Source organism: Streptopelia decaocto, assembly GCF_964273445.1.
Source record: "Streptopelia decaocto genome assembly, chromosome: 12".
NCBI lineage: Eukaryota > Metazoa > Chordata > Aves > Columbiformes > Columbidae > Streptopelia > Streptopelia decaocto.
In genome coordinates, this window is record NC_138667.1 from 17,240,869 (window position 1) to 17,253,717 (window position 12,849).

The window sequence follows — 12,849 nt, forward strand, 5'->3', positions numbered from 1 at the left end:
TGTGTACCTAGCGCAAAGGCTGCGTTTCAAAACATGCCCGGGTCGCTCTCCCACTTGCGCTGAGCACCGAGGAGGAGATAATGGAGGCAGTGTTTGGACATATTTTGGCGCTATCACGGAAATAACGCAAGCCGGCAATCCTCCTGCAGCTGCACGATGGTCACAGCACCCTCCTAGTGCTGCAGGCACTTGGGGAGGACAACAGGCCTGGCCGTGCTGTGGGGGCCACAGGGGTAAAGCTGGGTGAAGCCTCCAGCTCCATGCATCAGTCCCCGTTTCAAAATCCCAAAGGCACAAGGGTGGTGGGGCACTGCTGTGCCCATCCTGGCAGCCCAGGGATGGCAGACCTGTTGCTGCTGTACCCAGTTAACCGTGGGTGGCAGGTGACACTTGCACCCTTGGGACAGGCTCTCAGGGTGACAGGGCTGGGTGCAGGAGCCATCCCCCATGGGTGCTCAGGGGACAGGGCTGCGGTGCCGGTGTTCTAGGGGCACACGTGCACCTTCCAGGGGATCTGCTGGCACAGGGAGCAAGTGTGAAGGCCAGCAGGGTGCAGACCTGGCACGGCGTCACCCTGAGTGGAAAGGTGCAGCGCTGGGGTGGGACTGGGGGGAAGAGTGGGATGGTGCAGAGTGGGTGTAGTGGTGTAGGGTGCCAGGTGTTGGTGCAGGGTGATGCCGTGGGACAGGGGTCCGGTGCAGGGCAGCGGAGCAGTGCCTGGTGCAGCGGTGCCCCCGGTGCTGCCCGCCGCGGCGCAGCGCTCAGTGCAACGCAGTGGTTGTGCCTGGTGTGGGTACGCCTGGTGCGGCACAGCCTGGCAGTGCCTGACGTGGTGATGCCCAGTGCAGTGCCCATGTGGCAGTGCCCAGTACAGCACTGCACACATCGGCGCTGGTGTGGTGCTGCCTGGCACTGTGCTCAGTTCGGTGCCTGGTGCAGCAGTGCGCAGTTTGTGCTGCCCAGGACAGGGTTCACTCAGGTTTTGTGCCCAGCACAGTGCCTGGTTAAGTTTCTGGTTTGGTGCCTGGTGTGACACTGCCCAGTTCCGTGCTGGCACAGTCCTGCCTGATCTGGTGCCTCATTCAGTGCCCGGTTTGTTTCCTGGCATGATTCTGCCCAGCCTGATGCCCAATCCCATGCCTGGTTCAGTGCCTGGCTCGGCACTGCCGGCTGTGTTGCCCAGTTCTTTGCCTGGTTCGATGTCCCATTTGGTGCCCACTGCAGCAGTGCCCGGCCCAGTGCCAGTTCTTTGCCTGTTCTGGTATCCAGGTCAGCACCTGCTGCAGCGGTGCCCAGTGTGACGCGTGGTTCTGTGCCCAGTCTGGTGCCCCGTTTGGTGCTCAGCACAGTGCCCAGTTCCATGCCCGGTCCAGTTTCCCTCTCCGTGCCCAGTTCCGTGCCCGGTTTTGTTCCCGGTTCGGTGTTCCATTTGGTGCTCAGCGCAGTGCCTGTTCTGGTGCCCAGCTCTCTGCCCCATTCTGTGCCCGGTTTTGTCCCCTGTTCTGTGCCCAGTTTGGTGCCCCATTTGGTGCTCAGCACAGTGCCTAGTTCTCTACCCCGGCCGGTTCCCCATTCTATGCCCGGTTCCGTGCCCGGTTTTGTTCCTGGTTCTGTGCCCGGTTCGGTGCCCCGTTTGGTGCTCTGCGCAGTGCCCAGTCCGGTGCCAGGTTCCGTGCCCGATTCCCCATTCTGTGCCCGGTTCCGTGCCCCGTTTTGTTCCCAGTTCCGTGCCCGGTTCCCCGTTCTGTGCCCGGTCCCGTTCCCGGTCCGCTGCCCCGCCCGCTGCCCGGCTCCGGCGCTGGGGCCGGGCGGTGCGCTCCGCGGCGCGGTGCGGTCCAGGCCGGCTCTTCGGGGCAGCGCGGGCGGGCGGCGCGCCAGGCGGGTGCGGTGCCACCGGCGGGGCTCCCCGGGCCGCCGCCGCCGCCGCCTGACATTGGCTGGAAAGTGGAGCAGCGCGGCGGGGACGGTCGATGCGGATCGATCGCGGCGCGGGCGGCACCGCGGCACGGCACCAGGCACCCGGCACCCCGGTTTCCCCCCCTCCGACCCACCTCCCCTTCCGCCCTCCCGGCCCCCCCGTCCCGGTCCTCCCCGGTGTCCCCGCTCGGCATCGCCCCGGAGCCCGCTGGCGGCTCCCCCGGGCCCGTCCGCATCTCCCTCCCCCGCGTCGCCCCCGCGGAAGGGGCAGCGCTAAGGGCGCGGGGGCAGCGGGAAGCCGCCCGGTGTCCCGGGCGATGCGCGAACCCCGGGACCGGGCAGGGGGTGAATGGCAAGAGCCCGGCCCCGGGGGTGTCCTGCCAGGCCCCGGAGGAGCCGTTTGGGCGGGCTGGGGGACACACACACGGGCCCCTGGGACTCCAGTGAGTTTTGCTGGGGTGATGCTGCCCCCCATCACCGTGTCCTTGTGACCCAGCGGGACACGGACGGGATCAGCCCCGGACTCCAAACCCAGCCGGGGTCACCCTAGTGCCCTGCCAGGTCCTTCCTCCTGGAAGCTGGGACATTTCGTTTGGGGACCCCCAATCCACGGAGTCGTTTCAGACGCGGCAGCAGGATCCGGCCCTCCCGCTGGTCCCGCTCCATAACCCGGGGCCTTGCGGCTCCTCGCAGGTGTCTCCAGCACCGCGCACAAAGAGCTCCAGGACCGGCCACCAGCGCTGGGACAAGCACCGGAGCGGCTGTGCCTGTGCAGACCCCCACGCTCGCCCCATCCCTGCCAGCGCTGAGCATCTGCCGTCCCCGGAGCTGGCAAGGGCTTCGCTCCGGCTGCTGCTTTCAGGCTGCTGCACAGGGGACGTTGCCCAAAGTTTCCTTCCTGGCGGCGGGGAAACCTTTTTTAATATAGGAAAGCGAAGTGGCTGGCTCGCAGTGCACATGCGCCGCGGCCAGCGCAGCCCCGCTCCGCGCTCGCAGCCGCCCGGGAGCGATGGCTGTGGCTCTGCCCTTTATCTTTCCCAGCCAGTGCCGGATTGTCGGGGCCAGGGACACGGTGGCTCCGTAAAACAGCGTTGGACGTCGCAGCAGCACGTCCCTGCCTGCCTCGGGGTGGGGGGGATGCGCCGAAAGCGTGCGGTGCGGGATAACGGCTGTTCCCCCAACGCTGCAGCAGGGAGAGAGACTTTTTCCGAGAGCGCCTTTAATTAATGGCAGAAGGAGCTGCCGGGGCGGCTCGGCAGCGCTTAGGCAGGGTTTTAGCCTGGGATCTGACACCCCCTCCCCTGCTCAGGCAGCCCCCGGCCGCTGCCTGAAGTCGCTGGGTGGCGGCAGGACCAAAGTTTCACCAGGTTTTGCTATTGTTTGGCAGTGATTTTAATAATAATGCTGAAGGATCCTCTTGCAGCAAGCACCCCGGGGGAGACTGATCATCCGCTGGACTGGGGGGGGTGGTATTTAAAATCAGAAGACTGAAAAGACTTGTAAGAAAGAATAAAAATCTGCTGAGTAAAATGATAAATCATTTTCCTGCCTTTGGTCTCCTTCGCTTTTTGCCCCTGTGGCATTAGCAGCTGAGCTGGGGAGGAGGCCACACGGTATCTACAGCGCTTTGCCTCAGGGGAAGCATAGGCCCGTCTTTCTCTAATTTGTTTTTTAAAGAAGAAAAAGTAAAATCTCTTTATTTGGCAACTCCTGCATGAATCAAGTTAGAATTTCACAGCTATTTAACACCTGGTTACAGCTTTTGCAGCAAAACTGACGAAACTCCTCACTCTGCGCCTGCTTCCCGCTTCGCATTGCGGGATCTCACCCCAAGCCTGGATGAGCCTTATTTGTTTTTCCTTTATCATGCAGGGATTTCAGGCAGGAGGTGCTTTGTGCGACGGTGGTGGGGGTTCCCCTGGCCCTGCCCGGGGGGGTGAAGCCCCAGCTCTCCCCCAGCTCACCCCGTCCAGCTGCTATTGCACTCGGGTGGGAATCGACTCAAGTCCTTAAAACCCCAAGAGTTAATCAAAGTGCTTTGAATATGTAAATGCTGAGTATTGTTTATCATTGCCTAGAGCTGATACAGCAGTTTTCCTGCTCAAAGCCCCGTTCAGATGGTAGCTCATGAAAATTCACAACAGCCTCGCGAATAGGTGACGGGTATTATTACCCCCCATCTTCCAAATGAACAAACGGAGGAAGAGCCATCGAGTGACATTCCCCGTGGCAGCAGGAACCAGCGGCGGAGGCCGGTGCGGTGCTGGGGAGGAGGCCGGTGCGGTGCTGGGGAGGAGGCGGGGGTCTGCCCCGCCACGTGTAAATCAGCGCTCTCCCCTCCGCCACTTGCCTCATTTCCTCCGGCCGAACATTTGTCCCTCGCTGCCCAGGCTCCAGACGGCGTTTGGTAACGCAGCCAGCGACGGCTGGGCTGGGTGTGACGCTCCCTTAAATACACACGGCAGGCGCGGGCAGATAAATCTGCGCAGGCAAAATGCAATTTTCCATGAGGCTCTTCTGCAAGGCCTCCAGCAACAAGCACTCCATAAATTAATAAAACAACGCGCTTGACCAGGAACGCAGAGCGTATGCGGGTGCCGGGGGAGCGAGGGCAAGCGAGAGGACCTGCCCTCCGCGAAGAGCCCGATGCCTGCGCGGCTGGGTCACCGAGCTGGTCTCGGCAGGGCTGCCCGGGCACCTGCATCCTTGGCAGGCAGGACAGAGGCAGGCAGGACAGGCAGGAACAGGAAGGAGAGGGGCAGGCAGGACAGGCAGGGGCAGGCATCCCCAGGGGTGTCTCTCTGCCCTTGCCCCAGCAGGGAAAAGGCCTGGACGCCCCCATCACTCAGCTCCCCCAGTAAGGGCCCTGTAGAAGGGATCACGGTGCTGGAGACCTCTGCACACTTCAGACCCACCTGTATCACCAGGGTTCATCCCCTAGCGCTTCCCACCGGTCAACCCATCGATGCCAATACCTGGAAGAGTTTTTACCATCAACTTGTGCCGGGTGCCTCTGCAGCCAAGAAGATGCCCCAGATTTGGGTTCCCCTTGGCAGGGCAGCCGACCCCGGGGGTGCAGGGCAGCCTCCTGCATCATGAGCTGAGCCTGCAGCAGAGCTGCCAACCTCAGGGGAGGCTGGGGGACAGCTGGGAGCAGGACGTGTCTCAGCCAGCCAAATTTAATCCTCCTACGTTAGCAAGGCTTAAAATAGGCTCCCTGCAGCATCGATGAGGGTGGTGGAGTTGGCCTACTCCAGCCCTCCCAAGTATTTTGGGGAAGCAGGGGTGGCTGTATTGCAGACAAGCGCAGCTGGGCGAAACTGTGCCGCGCTGCTAGGGCGTCCTTCGCTGAAGCCACCCAGGGAATTAAACACACCTTGCGGCACCTTCACCGCTCCAACCTCCCACCAGCACAGGCTCCTCCTCTCAGGGTGCCACCCCCTCCCTTGCTGCTCCTCTGCAACCCTCTCCCACTGCCTCCTGTGGTCATAAGGCTTGATTTTCCCTGCACCTCATTGAAATGACCCCTTTTGGTCAAGCCCAGCTCACAGTTCACTCTCAGTCCACCCTCCATCGGCCACTGGCTCCAGGAGATGCCACCCTGACAAGTAGTTGCCACGTCTTGACCCCACTCACAGCATTTCAGTGGCTCTTGGGAACAGCTGCCCCAGGGGACCAGCTCTTCTGTGTGCAGAAGCCACCGGTAAGAGGAGGCAGGTTCCTGCTCCTTGTGCTCCTCGAAGCAAGGCAGATGTGGTGACACACTCCAGGACCCAAGCTGGCAACTCTAAAGACATGAAGGTATCGCCGAGTCTTCATCTTGTAGTGGCACTCTGTCCATGTCCCAGGTATGCTGGATGTGTTCTCGGTGCTGGATGTCTTCTCAACACAAAATGCAAGCCCCTGGACCACTGTAGGCCCAGCTCCAGCTGTTGACCACCCTAGTGAGGAGCACCCAGGCTTCTCCAGGCTTCTGTCTTTGCTCCTGAGGCAGCCAGAGAGCTGATCCTTGGGCAGAGCTGAGCTCTGGTGGTCACCAGAAAGCTGGCTGTGCTTCTTCATGGGTGCTCCCGTCCCCATGGGTATGGGCACTCATGGGCCAATGGAGGAGTCTGACTTTAGCGATCACCTTCAGTCAGGGAAACAACCGGTGCTGAAGAGGAGGGGAAAGATGGACAAGTATGTGGGTGTATAGAAAAACAGATCCATATTAGCAACATGCCCCCCTCTCTGGGACATATATTCATCATCCCAGCATGTACCCAGCAGTCTGGAACTGATCTCTCACTACAGCCCTGCAGAGATGGAGCTCTGTTCCCCAGCCCCATGCTGACAGGTCCATCAGGAGTCAGGATCCAAACCCAGGAGGTCTGAAAATGCCCGTTCCCTTGGGAGGTCCCAGCACCTCCCTGGGCTGAGCAGGACGATGGCTCCAGGAGAAAGGGCTCCTGCCTGCACCTCACCCCCCCGGACCCTCCTGGGCTGGAGGGTGCAGGGGCTTAGTCTGTGTCTGGGACCAGCTTTGGTGGGGACTGTGGGCTACTGGCAGAGTCCTGCTCCTGGCCTGACTGCGTTGGCAATACCCATGGGCACCGGTGGAGCCCGGTCCAGCCCCATAAGTGCTGCCCTCCCCCTGCCCAGCCCCCTGGGCTCTCTGTCCTCTCTGGGCACAAGGCAGGGGCTCCCCCGGGCTCTGCCCCTCTGCCTGCCTCCCTCCTGCCTTCCCACAGCACCCACAGCTCAGGGATGTGAAGAAGCCGCTTTCCCATTTCTCCTTCCTGTGTGCAGCGTCCGTGGGCCCACGCACCAGCTGGGCCCCCACCAGGCTGCTCCCCCACCCCTGCTGTGCTCCTGCCTGCGCCCACCTGCCTTCACCCAGCCCTCCCCGGGACAGCAGCGAGCGTAGAGGAGGCAGGAGAAGCCCCATCTCCCTTTTCGATCTCTGACAGGCTCCGGAGCCGCTCTCCAGGTGGAGCCACCGTGAGCTGCCCCTTTTCCTTAGACACCCGTGACCGTGTGGGACATCACTGCTGCACACACCCCCTCGGGACATCCCTGCCCAGCTGAGCCCCAGCCCTGGGCTTTCTCTGGGGTTTTTGCAGGAGCAAAACACCCTCAGTAGGGTGCAGGGCAGGTCCCCATCTTCTCAAGAGCTTTGCTGGGCTGCCCCAGCTGCTGAGCAGTGAGCGGGAGCAGCTCGGGGCTGCCTCCCAGACGGCAGACACCCCGGTGCTTGCCACTTTGCAAAGCTTTGCTTCTTTCCTACACGTCCCAAAAGGAGCGTTCTAGACCATTAAACTCTTTAACCACACGCAACCCAGTTGCACCCGCTTGTGGGCACATCCATCCCTGCCGGGACAGCGTGACAGAGACCCAGCCACACTGCTTTGTCTGCCCGGTGTTTCCAGTGTCACTGCATGGACATGGCTGGCTCTAAAAGAAAAAACAACGATAAAAGTACCGTCCCTGATTGTGTATGTATGTGTGTGGAGGAAGGATTTTATTACCAAGAAGTGGCATCCCGTCCGTTGCTGGAGCTGGCAGGGATGGCCAGCGGGCAGCCGGGCTGAGCACCACGCCAAGCCATGGCAGATCTGCTCCTCACCAGCTGCACAGCCTCGGTGGTGTCTGTTCATCCATCCTTCCTGCAGCCCCCACACGTGGACTGTCACCCTGTTTCTCATGGATCTGGAGGCCGGTATTGGGTGATGAGGGAGGTAAAGAGGAGGTAAAGTCTGCGGGAGCTGGAAGTTGTTGAGGGAAGCCAAGGGATGCAGGAACCTCCCGGGCCATGGGAACAAGAAAAAGGGTGAGGGTTTCTTCCTAGCAGCAGTAACGAAGAGGCGATCAGGGGCGTTAGCACACTGCTGAGGAGAACTGGTGATGGTGGACGTTCACATTGGTGCTCAGAAACCGCGCTGAGATGGGAGGGTTGCTGTCCTAGGATCATGCCAAAACGCCATCCTGCAGGCACCAGGGGGACTGTGGCTCAGCCGGCAGATTCGGCACATGGGGAGCTCTTGGGGTGCTCAGAGGCACCTTAAAACCCACGGCATACTGATGGCGTGGGAAAAAAAGAGCATTTTGTCAGTATTTTGGAGCAAGGCATGGGACATCCTTGTTTGTGACCTTGATAAATGCGAAATGGGAAGAAGAATGAGCGTGGCCCTGTTCAGCCTGGAGGGGAAGGAGAGCCGGGTGGTTTGCACCAGTCCAAATACACTAACTCGGTGCTGTCCAATCCCGAGGAAACCACGCTGTGCCGGAGCTGAAGCGCGGGTTGGTAGCAGGAAGAGCACTGCCAGGACGGGCTTCCGCAAGACTTCCTCTCTCATGGCCCTTCGTTAGGGAATTAGGACGTAACGAGACGAATGCAGCGGAGAGGAAACGAACGCCAGGGGAGCCGCCGCTGGGGGAGTTTCGGGGGCTCTGCCCTGGCCTCGTTTGCTCTCGTTAGGGAGGCGGAAGGAAACGCAGGCAGATTCTGGCAGGCGACCCGTGGCTCGGGGTGACAGCGTGGGTGCCCAGAGCAGCCCTGGCCCTGGGAGGGTGCCTAGCCACCTAAGGGACCCCAAGGGACCAAACTGGTCCTGGCTGGGGACAGGCTGAGCAGTCAGAGTGGGGAGAAATGGGTAGCGAGCTGGGGGTGCAGCGGGAGCAGGGACAGCAGCCCCACGACGGCAGGTTGGCCAAAGAGGTGACCAGTTTGACACAGGGCATCGGGCAGGTGGCACCGGCCAGATGTGTGGGGCTGTCGCCAACCTCAGCGGGGGTCAGCACCCCCAGCCATGGGGTCCCGTGGAAGTTGGGGGTGGAGCCCGTGGGGGTGGGTGGGCTGGAGCCCTGTGGTTTGCTCTGAGCCCCCTGCGTCCTCCCAGAGCCTTTCTCCCACCCCGGCCGGCTGGAGGGGGCTGCAGGGTGTTGTTCTGTCCAACCCCCCCAGGACAGCCTGCCCTTTGCTGTTCTGAGCTCCAGCCTGGGTGCAGCTACAGCTGGCTGCTGGCAACAGGCGGGAGAGAAGGGTGGAATAGCCCCAGCAACACTCTCTGGGGGGGCTCTGCTGCCCCCCTTCTCCCATGATCAGGGAAGCTGAATCCCCCCAGGACACTCCTGCAGCACTATCTCTGCTGCTCCAGGCCCTGCTGGCCTCTCCAGGCTGAGCAAGGGGACACGGCTGCCCCCCAGACGTGGCTCCCCGTGTCCGACCCGGGCAGGGGCAGGACGGGCGGTAGGGACGGCGCTTTCAGTCCTTCGCTATTTTTAATTGCTCTTTCCCAGAAAGGCTGGTGTAGGCATCGAGAGCCGCTTCCAGCTGGGAGTTTGGAAAGCTGGTTCCAGTTAGGCGCCCGGCGCTCACCGCGCTCCGAGCTGTTATTTTTAGCAGGGCTGAAGGCGATGGCCCCGCTCCCCAGGCTGCCGCTGGCCCAGCCGTGGCTCCGGGCAGCCAGCACCTTACCGGACCCTCGGCCAGGGACGTCTCGGCGACGTGATTTTACAACTGCCCTTCTTCTGGTGCTCTTTTGGCGGGGGGGACTTTCATCTCCCCGCGTCAAGCTGTGCAGCAGGAAGACCAAAGGCAGAGGATGTGAGCAGTGGTCATCCCCGAAGGGCCGGGGCGCGGAGCAACGTCCTCTGGTTTTAATTAAAAACCATCCGCTGGCAAAGTTTGAAGGCGGCGCCTGGGCCAGGACAGGGCCAGCGGGGAACGGCTCCGGGGAGCGAGCGGCACCGGGGCTGCCGGCAGCGCTGCCAGGACCTCCTGCCCCATGGCCAGGTCCTGCCCCACGGCCGGGTCCTGCCCCACGGCCGGGTCCTGCCCCACGGCCGAGTCCTGCCCCACAACTGGGTCCTGCCCCACAACTGGGTCCTGCCCTCGCCCCTTCCTCTGCTCCCTCCTGCCTTGTTCCCTCTCCCCAGGGACCCCCTGGACCCACTACTCTGCCCTCCCCTGACCACCCCACCGAAGGCCGTGTCCCCATGGGGAGCGTGCCCCCTCCCGAACCTCCTCTCCACTGCCCAGGGCTGCTGCCCTGTTCCCAGAGCAGAGCACCCCAGGGGACCACCCGCTCCCAGCCCCCTGCCGCGGTCCCCAGCCCTTTGCTGTGGGCGCTGCCCCCTCTCTGTGCCCCATCTCTCTGCTGTGGGGCTCATCCCATCACTGTGACCCCCAACCTTCTGTAGGGCTCGCCCCTCTGCCGCCACCCCCAGCCGTCCTCTGTGGGGCTCCAAACCACGGTCACCTCACCCTGGCAGAGATTTTTATCTCACAGCACAACCCCTCCCGAGCCCGCCCAGCATCTCCTCGCAGGAGCCGCCTCTAATCAGCTGTATTATTACCTTCGCCCCCATTATTCACACGCTCGCTGCTGTCAGCCCCCCCAGCTCTGTTGTCCCTTCGCTTCTCAGGCACGGGGGCTCACCCTGCTGCAACTCCCCCTTTATCCATCCATCCATCCATCCGCCCGTCCATCCATCCCACCCTCCAGCCCAACTGTGCCCCCGGCCAGCACCGGCACCCCCGCTCCGGGGCACAGCCAGCTGGCTCTGCCTGAATTTCAGCCCCAGCCTCCCCCCAGGATTCCTAAATCTGATAACGGGGGGGTGCTGCTTTCAAAGGAGCAGGGCTGACCTTTGCCGCTGCAACGAGAGCCACATGGAGGAAAAAAATTGGCTGCGGCGAGCGAGGGGGAGCGAGCGAGCCGCTGTGGTTTTACAATCCCTAAATAACGCCGGGAGCGGAGCTGTAAACACATGGCGGTATTGCCTGAGCGTGTCCGCGCCCCCCCGCTCGAAACCCAGCTTGGAAAATACTACGACCTTAAAGGAAAAAAAAGCAAGCAAACCGGCTTTCTCAAAAAAAAAAAAAAAAAAAAAAAAAAAAAAAAAAAAAGAAAAAAGGAAAAAAGAAATCTCCTGAATTATTTAGCAAACGGTTCCCATACGACGGCTCATTCTGCCGGCAGACGCCACCGCGGGGCTGGCGTGGGGCGATGGCCATTGGCGGGGCGGCGGGGGGAGCCGGGTGGTCCCAGCACAGAGCAGCCCCAATCCCGGGGGATCCCCCGGCCCCACAGCAGCTGAGGGCAAAGCTGGGGTCCCTCCCCATTGCCACCCTGGCTGATGGGTTTCCCTGTCCCCCTCACCCCAGCCGGGTGGGGGACAGGGCCATTGCACCCACAGAAGAGAGATGTTCACAACACCCTCACTCCTCCGCTTGTCCCCCCGCAACGCGCAGACCCCGAGAGATGCAGCCACATGTCCCCAACACCTGCAGAGCCACAGCCTCAGCGCTCCCCGCCAGCAGCCCCAGACGTGCAGCCCCAAGGGTCACGTCTCCCGGCCAAAGCCCCACGTCAGCTCCGTGCAGCACCCGGCAGCCAGGGACACTCCACCCGTTTCCCTCTCACCTGCTTCTTCCCAATTATTTTATTTTGGAAGCAACTAACACTTTCCTTTGAAGAGCAACAGATGAACGAGACCCTCCCAGTGCCTTTTATGATGTTAAATTTATTGCCTCGCTTCACAATTGCCATTTTAATGATGAACACTCCCGCGGCTTTAATGCATCTCGAGTGCCGGCATCAAAAAAAGAAGCAGGGGGGAACACGCTGTCTCCGGTCTTCTGGAGGAGAATAAACTCCAGCCCATTTCCTGGTACTCGCACAAAGTTTCGCAAAATAGATAATGTGTTTTATAATTCGGTGGCGGCGCAATGCTCTGTTTGGTAAGGGAGGCCCTCTGCTGGCACCCGGGGCTGGGGAGCCCAGATCAGGAGCTGCTGGGAAACCACCACGGAGGCGCCAAGCCTGGGGAGACACCTCCAAAAGGGGTACCCGGGGAGTCGAGTATGGAGAGCAACCTCCAGCCATTCCTGAAAAGCCTGGAGAGCCATGCCCAAGGCACGGGGCCCGGAGAGCCCACAGAGGTGGGCAGAGGGAACTGAACCCAAGGAAAGGAGCCTGGGAAACAGAGTCTGGAGAACCAAGCTCCGAGAGCCGAATCTGGGGAGCCACGGTCAGAGACCTGGACCTGGAGAGCTGTGTCTGGCCAGACCAGCCTGGAGAGCAGAGCTCAGAGGGCTGTGTATGCAAGCTGAGCCCGTCCCAAGTTCTGCTGCGCCCAAAGGCGAGTCCCATCCCCGCTGCACCCAAAGGGGAGTCCCATCCCTGCTGCACCCGAAGGTGAGTCCCAACCCCACTGCACCCAAAGGCGAGTCCCATCCCTGCTGCACCCGAAGGTGAGTCCCAACCCCACTGCACCCAAAGGCGAGTCCCATCCCTGCTGCACCCAAAGGCGAGTCCCACCCCCACTGCACCCAAAGGTGAGTCCCAACCCCACTGCACCCAAAGGCGAGTCCCATCCCCGCTGCACCCAAAGGTGAGTCCCATCCCCGCTGCACCCAAAGGCGAGTCCCATCCCCGCTGCACCCAAAGGCGAGTCCCATCCCCGCTGCACCCGAAGGTGAGTCCCAACCCCACTGCACCCAAAGGCGAGTCCCATCCCTGCTGCACCCAAAGGCGAGTCCCATCCTCACTGCCCGTGCAGGAGCACCGGTGCAGCCAGCAGTTGCCCCGGGGCTGGGCAAAGCCCACAGGAGCATCCCAGCCCCGCACCAGCAGCTGCCCCGGGGTGGGAGCCGGGTGGGATCATACGGGGTCAGGATGCTGGGGGGATGGCGGCAGCTTTGCCACGGGGTGGGCTGGAGCTGCGACAGCTCCCACCTTGTCCTAGATGGGGCCAGGGGCCATTCCCCATCCACCAAGCACGGCGGGTGACGGCCCCCACTTGCCTTTCCAGGAGGGCATCACATCCCTGGCCAGGGAACCTGCTCCCTGCCAGGGGACAAGAACAGGCCTGGGGCTGGTGATGGGCAGCACGGGCCACGGTGCAGGGCCAGCCACGCACACCCACACCCGGGGACCTCAGCTGAGG

General features: G+C 62.0%; 3 protein-coding genes across 5 annotated transcripts in view; 1 reads left to right on the plus strand and 2 right to left on the minus strand.

Annotated features, from left to right (window-relative positions):
- NDUFA2 (NADH:ubiquinone oxidoreductase subunit A2) overlaps positions 1-12,849 on the minus strand; it is a 165,750-nt gene that overhangs the window by 62,807 nt on the left and 90,094 nt on the right. The window lies entirely within an intron of this gene.
- Positions 1-12,849, minus strand: part of CXXC5 (CXXC finger protein 5) — a 67,851-nt gene that overhangs the window by 52,312 nt on the left and 2,690 nt on the right. The gene's annotated exons all lie outside the window — the stretch shown is intronic.
- LOC309445297 (uncharacterized protein) overlaps positions 1-12,849 on the plus strand; it is a gene marked incomplete at both ends in the record, with an annotated part of 33,777 nt that overhangs the window by 15,643 nt on the left and 5,285 nt on the right. The window lies entirely within an intron of this gene.